This window comes from Populus alba, chromosome 7 (assembly GCF_005239225.2).
Source record: "Populus alba chromosome 7, ASM523922v2, whole genome shotgun sequence".
NCBI classification, from domain to species: Eukaryota; Viridiplantae; Streptophyta; class Magnoliopsida; order Malpighiales; family Salicaceae; genus Populus; species Populus alba.
In genome coordinates this window covers 10,553,684-10,562,079 of record NC_133290.1, presented here as the reverse complement: position 1 = coordinate 10,562,079, position 8,396 = coordinate 10,553,684, and the positions used below count along the sequence as shown (strand labels likewise).

General features: G+C 29.5%; 1 long non-coding RNA gene across 1 annotated transcript; it reads left to right on the top strand.

Moving 5' to 3' along the window:
• Window positions 1-5,568: 5,568 nt before the first annotated feature.
• LOC118049641 (uncharacterized) lies at window positions 5,569-6,309 on the top strand. Its single transcript, XR_004687727.2, has 2 exons — window positions 5,569-5,743; window positions 5,848-6,309. It is a non-coding gene; the product is annotated as an uncharacterized lncRNA (long non-coding RNA).
• The last annotated feature ends 2,087 nt before the right edge of the window (window positions 6,310-8,396 follow it).

The following is an 8,396-nucleotide window of genomic DNA, read 5'->3' as shown; positions in this document are numbered from 1 at the left end:
TTTCATCAATTTACAAACAGATATAATTTGACAAAATCTTAAACAAATCCTAACATGTACAAATCATACAATAAATTTCTATATTAAAAAGACATAAAACAAGTAAACATCTAAATAAAATACATATACTATAAAAATATGTAATAAAAAATATTTTTTTTTCATTCCTTCTTTTTTCATTGTAATTCCCTTCATATATATATATATATATATATATATATATATATATATATATATATAAAGATGATATTTTCATTAATATTTACCAATAAATACTGCAAGGCATATTTAGTTAAAAAAAAATTCACCATGATCCATCAACAAAAACACAAAAATATTCACGGCATGTCTGTTTATATTTGTCATTTTTTCTCAATGCCGCGGACCCTCACAGAGCCTTCCATCTCTTGAATGGCTGAACATTGTTTTGGCTCGAGCAATCAAAACAAACACCGTATTTTCTACTCGTTGATACTGCTTGGGAGTTGTTTCCGATTCTTCCACCCTCCCGCTAAATCTACACTGGTCTACACTGGTCTACAGAGACTAGTTGCCGACTTTGACCGGAGGAGATTTCAATGCGGTGGCCATGGTTTGCTAGGCCACCCTAACTTTGTCCCCATCAAGGTAGTGTTGATGAGCAACACATCCATGTGATCTTGCTCCCTCAGACTGTCCCAATAGCACAAGAAAATAATAACTAGTTACGTGCCAAAAATCTTGAAAATGACCTAAAACTACAACCCAACAAGAGTCGAGCACAGCCACCATTATTGTGATCGTTACTCGCACCCTTCCTCGAGTCCAAAAACCATAAAGGACCCAGATGAGTCCACAAGGCTAAGCTATTGATGCCCAGATGCATCGACGCTAGCTGCTCTCTCCCAATCCACCCTGCATGGCACGTTATGGACCATGGAACACCCCGGCTCATGCCAGACCACGACATTCTCAGCAACAGTTACCTTCTCAGAGAATCACTTTCAAGCCTAATCCGGGGTGATTCAAGTCTAATCATGATGGCGGGTTCGATGAGACTGGTCAATTTATTAGAAAATAATATAAATTATATATTAAAATTTTATCTAACAGTTTAAGTTATTGAGTTAAATCGATTTTTTGATATAGTATCAAAGTCTTGATAATGACCAAGCGATCACAACATGATAGCCAGTTTGATTAGGCTAGTCGACTTATTAGAAAGTAATATAAATCATATAATGGGATCTTATCTAACAATTTAAATTATTGAGTTAATATGATTTTTTGATATGATATTATAGCTTTAATAACTAAGCGATCACAAGTTCGAATCTCATTATCCTTATTTATTTATTTGATATGGATTTTCAATGTCTAGACATGGATGTTCTATCGGAAAAGAGGGTGTGGCCCTCGCTGGCCATGGAAGAGCTGTCACAATCTTCCCACCTAGTTTTATATATATCTCGAGGTTGGCCTTGGCTTTGGGTTACAGGCAAGCCCCTTTATCAATTATATTGTCTCTTAAGGTAAACCAACTTGTTGATTGAAGCATGATTTGTGAACAGAGATTGCCGTCTTCAGTGGTCACTAAAAGTCAACAAATTTAATCATCCAAATTCCAACAACAGAAATTGGATTATTGAGTTGGTAATTTTCTAATGGCATCCTTGCTTTGGTTTTTTTTTTTTTTTAAATCTCTTTTGTTTCAAATTTGATTTTTTTTATTTTTTTAATGTGGTGATATTAAAAATAAATTTAAAAAATAAAAAATATTGTTTTAATATATTTATTTTTAATGAAAAAAGCAGCTTCTCCTATTATTAGTGATGAAAAAGCCCAACCTCCCCGGTTCCCATCCAATTAGTGGGCCAGATTCACTACAGTAGATTGGATGGTTCTAATTGTTAGGTTTCTGATAAGTATTCAAGGGGCCCCAACTCTCAGTGAGCAGTGAAAAATGGGTGGTAGATACCCGTTTATTTTATAAAAAAAAGTGTTTTCTGAAAATTAATTTATAAAATGTTTTTTGTATTTATTTACTATTAAAAAAAAGCCAGTATAATAGTATATAATTTTTATTTAAATAAATTTTTTTCTTTGATTCTCTGAAAAATATTTTTTTTTATTTTAGATGAAAGACATTATTTTCTAAAAATTGTGAAAAATTAAAAAAATATATCTTATTATTTCTTGATTATATTAAAGTTGATTCTTGATCTTTTAATTAATTATATATTTTATTTTGAATATTTTTTTTATTTAATTTTATTTATTAGAATTTGACTTAATTTGATTTTTATATCTTTGTTTTTTTTATTAATATTTCTTTTCTTGTATCTTTTTATTAATTATTTTTATTTATTTATCAGATTATGCCCTCATTTTTTTTTTTTTTTTTATTTAAAATAATTTATGAAATTAAATTATTATTTTTAATTTCATCATCTTTTAATTTTTTTATATATTAAATTTGGTTAATATTCTTTTGATTACTATTTAGTTTATTTGAAATAATTTTTTAAAATTAAATTTTTTTTTTCAATTTCAACCTCCTTCAACTGTTTTATGTGTCAGATTTAGTTACTATTCTTTCAATAAACTTGAAAAAAAAATTAAAAAGTTATTTTTCAATTCATTTTCTATAATATAGTAAAAAATTAGAAAATATTTTTCAATTTATTTTTCATTACACTACTAAACATAAAAAAATAATTTACTTTTAAAAAGTTTATTTTCTTAAAAAAACTAATTTGTCAACTTTTAGATTTTTTTAAATCATTGTTTAAACAACATCGTTTTATATTTTTAAATAAAAATATATCTAAAATAATATCATTTAATTTTTTTTTCATAAAAACAATCTAATTTTGAGATAATATTTGTAAATTCTTGATATGAACTTTGGATTAGATCAGAATTTTAGCCATATCTAATAACTACGAGGAGGTAGGGGTGTGGCTTCGGCGTCCTCACCTTGTCCTATCCGCATTTCCTCCCTTGTCTTGACATCCTACTTTGCATGGAAGTCGTTACAACTGAGACAGTAGTTTTCATTTCTAAATTCTCAATTGTAAATGGAAATCTTATAATCACTCTAAAATGACGACAAAGGAATACATACGATTTTAACTCTTAATTAATGCAAAATATCACCAAGGTCCAAGCTGTTGAAAGATATCTATGATGGCATTTTGGTAGTATATATATACTAGTATCGGTGCCTGTGCTTCTTCGTGGAACTTAACTGTATTATTTTTTTTGTGTAAAAATAATATTTAAATCATCAAATGAGGTAAAAAAAAAACACAAAAAATTAGTAATGATAAATTTATAATCACGCTAATTTAGGATTGAGTCAACCTTATAAATCCCCTCAAATCCGTGACACAGATCATGTAATTGAAATAATTTGATAAAAAATAAAAATAAATTTAAAGCTTTTTTTTCTAAAAATAATATTTGTTGATTTTTCAAACTCGTGATTCGAGTTATTAGATTTAAGGCATCAAATCTGGAAAAACAATGAAGTTCAATTCCTAATCAATTATAAGTATATCAAATATTTTTTTAAAAATAAAAATTAAAAAACAAGGATCAAAATTAAAATACAAAATTAATTTTATATTTAATTAAATGGTGAAATTAAAAGAAATCAATTTAATAAAAGAACAATTTCTTGTTAAAAAGAACAAGGCTTAAAATTGAAATAAAAAAAAATTAAAGGATGAAATTGAAAAGAATTATATTTTTTATAAAAAAAATCAATTTAAAATTCTAATCAACAAAAATAAATTGAAAAATAGAATACTTTGAATGATAAAATTGAAAAGTAATAAAATTTTTATTAAAAAAAAGTAAAAAATTAAAATGAAATTACAAACATTATTAAAAAAAAATGAAGATTTTAATAAAACTCTAAATGTCTTAATTAGCTAAAAAGAACTTTTTTTTCTTCGAAAAAGAAATGGAAAATCAAGTAATCCATAAATGCAATTATATACACACACACCTGCGATGTTGTCCACCACACGTTAGATCTCCTGATGAACCGACAAAAAAAACAGAAAAGAAATACTAACTCCTCCAATACGTGTTTGTCTGCTAACTAAAATAATACACATTAGGTAATGTTTTAATGCGCTGTGTAATGCAATATGATTTGGATGTCAAATTATTTTCTTGAAATTGGTTTTTAAAATAATATTTTTTATTATGTTTTAAAATTTATTTTTAATATTATTCCATCAAAACGAACTGAAAACTATAAAATAAATTAATTAAAAATAAATAAAAATAAAAATTCAAATCTATTTTAAAAATACACACAAAAACAAACATCTTCTTAAATTACATGCATCAAGTAGAAATTTGGAAGATTAGACATGCTTGGTGTATGCTACCAGGGAGTGCAAGTAGGGTTCCAATAAGCAGATAGTCCAGAGTGTATTTCACGTGATTTTCTTGCACAAACACAGCAGATCAGCTCATCTAGAAACGATGAGAGCCTCCATCAATGTCGGTTTTTCTCCCTCCATTGATTAATGCGTTGTTTCTCGAAGAAGAAGAATCCAAATCCCCATTGAATCAATCAGATCGATGAACAAGAGTAAATCTCCAGGCGTTTTTTAACACTGTCATGTTAGCTAACTTTTATGCGTTGATTTCATTTGCCACTTGAGGGGAAATTTCCTTGTGATTTGGTGATGATGCAGCGTCTGCTTTTCGGTATGCAAGAATTAGGGCCCAGAAATCTGTCGTGCTCGAAGCTGTTCCCTGATCCCTAAAGTGTAATAAATTCAATTCACCTCTCTACACCATGATTTGCTGCCTGCCTCTCTATTATAAGCTTGCAACAAATGAATAATACAAGGAAAAAAAATAAGACAAATGCAATTATTGCCATTTGGGCCTAGATGATTTGCCCCATTATTAATTAAAAATCAAAATAAAGTGAAACACGGTTTCTGTGCTCTTTTTTTTTTATTGTTTTTAATAATGAATTTGATAGTATGAAACAATTAATTAAATTCTATGACGTTGGCTATCTTATCATGCTTTCAGCTACATCTAACAATCACTACCTTGCAAGGTTTCCAGTATCTTGAGCAGAAATTTCAAGAATGGTCCTCACAGCACCTCGCAGCTAAAACAAGCAAATGGGATTTTGAAGACGAATTCATCTCTTCAAGTGTGATTGAAAACAGCCTTGCTGAATGTGTTTTGTCTCGATTTGACGAAAAAAAGGAGAGAAATTAAGAAATCCCACTTCTTATAGCAAAGGGCCTTGAGCATCTACGTATAGTGATTTACATGAAATTAAATAAGTTAATCCGGAGCAAAACAATCAAGAAATTAAGAGAGAAAAGATAGAAGGTACCTAACACACAGGCATTAAAAGTGACCCCCGTCAACTGGTACATCTCTAGCTTTCAACAGGAGGCCGGTCTTGTCTATGCTAGCACTTTCATGCAGAGACAGCAGTGAGACATTGATTTTGACACTTACAAGACCACATTTGCTCACGTAGAATTACTACAAAAAGTTAGGTCACAGTCGACTGCAACACATGTCCAGGCATGTAGGCATCGAAGTACCAATCCACTTCTATAAAAGAGATGATCAGTTTGAAGAGGCAACACAAAGAAAACAAGATATTGACAGAAACCAAAAGGAAGTCCTGAGATGGCAAAGATTTCACGCAATCATCTTGTTCTTGTAGCCTTTTTCCTTGTTTGCTTTGTTTCCACCTGTGCTAGAGGTAAACTGATTTCCATGTCTGACAATCTTTATACAGCTAGTTGAAGTTTCGATATTGTAGATTAACTGTTCCTTAATTGATTCCTCTTTCTCTTATATTTGTAGCAGCAAGGACTTTGCGAGAGGCTAGCAACCAGGGAGCAGAGAAAAAGAGCCAAAATGATATGTTTCCATCAAAAGAAAATGGTTTACCAGATGCGGAGGAATTGGTTGGGATGGACTACACTCCAGCGAGAAAGAAGCCTCCAATCCACAACTAAAAAAATGGAAATTTCTGGTTGAGCTACGACAAGAGTCTTGGCTATATATTCTACTACTCATCATACACAAATATTGCAGTCTCTGTGTGTGTGTGTATTAGTACATGGTTATTTAGGAGTGTAACTTGCGAAGAATATTGCACTAGGAGGGGTTTAATTAGCCTAAGGAAATTTGGTTTTTTGTAAATTAGGTTATAAATCATGGCTTAAAGAACTAACAGTAACTTGAGATACAGAAGTATCAATTATGCTTGTAATACCTTGGATATATATATATATGAAATCCAAGTACACTTTTCTTTTTTCTCCCTTTTTGTGTCTTCGGAGGGCTTAATTCTTTCGTTTAAGCTCCTCCTAGATAGATTCTTGATAATTGTTTTGTGTTTTTTTCTTTTGCACATATAAAATCTGAGATATTTGGGTCAATTAACGCATATCACAACTAATTATTAGATTTATTGAATACACTACAAGTCTAGTAAACATGTAAAATATCGTAAGGGTGACAAACATGCACAAAAATAATCGAATCCAGGTGCAACAAGTCCCCTGCTAAGCCATGACCACAAAAAAAAAAAATTTTGTTTTTTGTTTGTTGATAATGTGATTGCACTTGCTGCTTGCTAGGGTTATGTGCTATATATTTAGTGACATCCCAGCTAGGGATTTTGACGGGATCCATCTTCAATACATTGCTAGATTAATGAGGGAGAACACTAATGCTAATCAAACTATAGCTAGCCATGCATGTTCATTCCTTAAATTCTATGTTCATCGTATTTTGGTCAGTCACATTGCTTTTGTCTACAAAAGTTTCCCTATAAAATCATATATTTTATAGCAATTTAGGTTATCTTCAACATTTTTCTTCTCTTGAACACTCGATTTTATTTATTTATTTTACATATTGAAACTCATTGATTAAGGAAACTAGACCCTGAAAAATCGAGAGAATTTACTACAACCTTTGCAGTCAAATCATCCGGTTGGTTATTAGGATCACTCAAGAGTGTTTGTTCCCTATAAACTCATTTTTATTTTGTTCCCATTATATGGATAGATTAATATCTAAATTCCTTAAATCCGTACGTGGTGTTTGTGCTCCCTTTTCACAATGGGCCTGGAATTGTTAAACTCGTACCACACCTTTTTTTTTTTTTCTTGTTCTTTTATTAGGAATCAAAACACTGGGTTATCTGAGGAAAAAAAAAAAAACTACCCAAAATTCTATCACACTTGTCAATTATCTTGTCAAAAAGTTTGGATTCAAGTCTTAAGATTGCTGGTCATTTCTTATGACAACTTTAATTTCTGTGTTATGGCATAATATTCCCAATCGAGATTTTGGGATATCCTATCCCCTTATGTCTCTTTTTTTTTCCTTTTTTTTTTTTCATTTTTTTTTTAAATCAGGCCTATCGTTCTAGAAACTATAGTTATTAAATCTGATCCGGAGTTGAAACCGGCTCCCTGGATTCATAGGTCAATTCAGAAAAATTAAAAAATATATATTTAAAAATTTAATATTTCATATGAAAAAATTAAGAAATAATTAATGTGAATATATGCTATACATGTTGTAAATAATAAAGTTTAAAAGAATATTTTAAAAAAAAATTATCTCACATTGAAAAGATACCATGTTATCTTTTTAAGTTGAAGTGTTTAAATTAAAAAAAATTATCCCACAATGAAAAAAACATAACTTTTTTCTTTTGAACATAAATTATATATATTAAAAGGTTTCAAATTTTACATTAAAAAAAAATAACTTTTTTTTTTGTGAATATAGTGTGTGTGTGTGTGTGTGTGTGTATTAAAGGGTTTCAAATCACATATTAAAAAGATATTATGTTATCATTTTGAATTGAGTATTTAAACCAAAAAGCTTTTTATCCCACATTGAAAAAATATTTTTTTTCATGGGAACATAAAATATATATACTAAAGGTTTCAAATCACTCATTGAAAAAATAAAATATTTTTCTAGTATATATATCTAAGTTTAATCTTCAATTATGTCTAAGTTTTTTAGCTGGCTTTAATTTATGTTTACATATGGTTTTATTTTGTTTCTAAAATTATGTTTTGTTAATTTAGCACCTAGATCTAGATTGTCATGGAAACACTCGATTGATGAGTTGTTGGTGTTATAAAGTTGATTACAAAAACCTAATTGGGATTATCTTAAGAGAAAAGTAACACAATATTCATGCAATCTTTGTTAAATTCACCATCACCCACCCCCCTCTCTCTCTTTCTTTTCTTCAGAGTCTTTGTTTTACTCAAAAAATGAATTCGCCCTTGAATTTTGAAGAGCACGTAAGTTTGGCTTCAATTCTTAAGCACATGAGATTGACTTTGATCTTCGATTGTTTAATTTTTATAATTGAC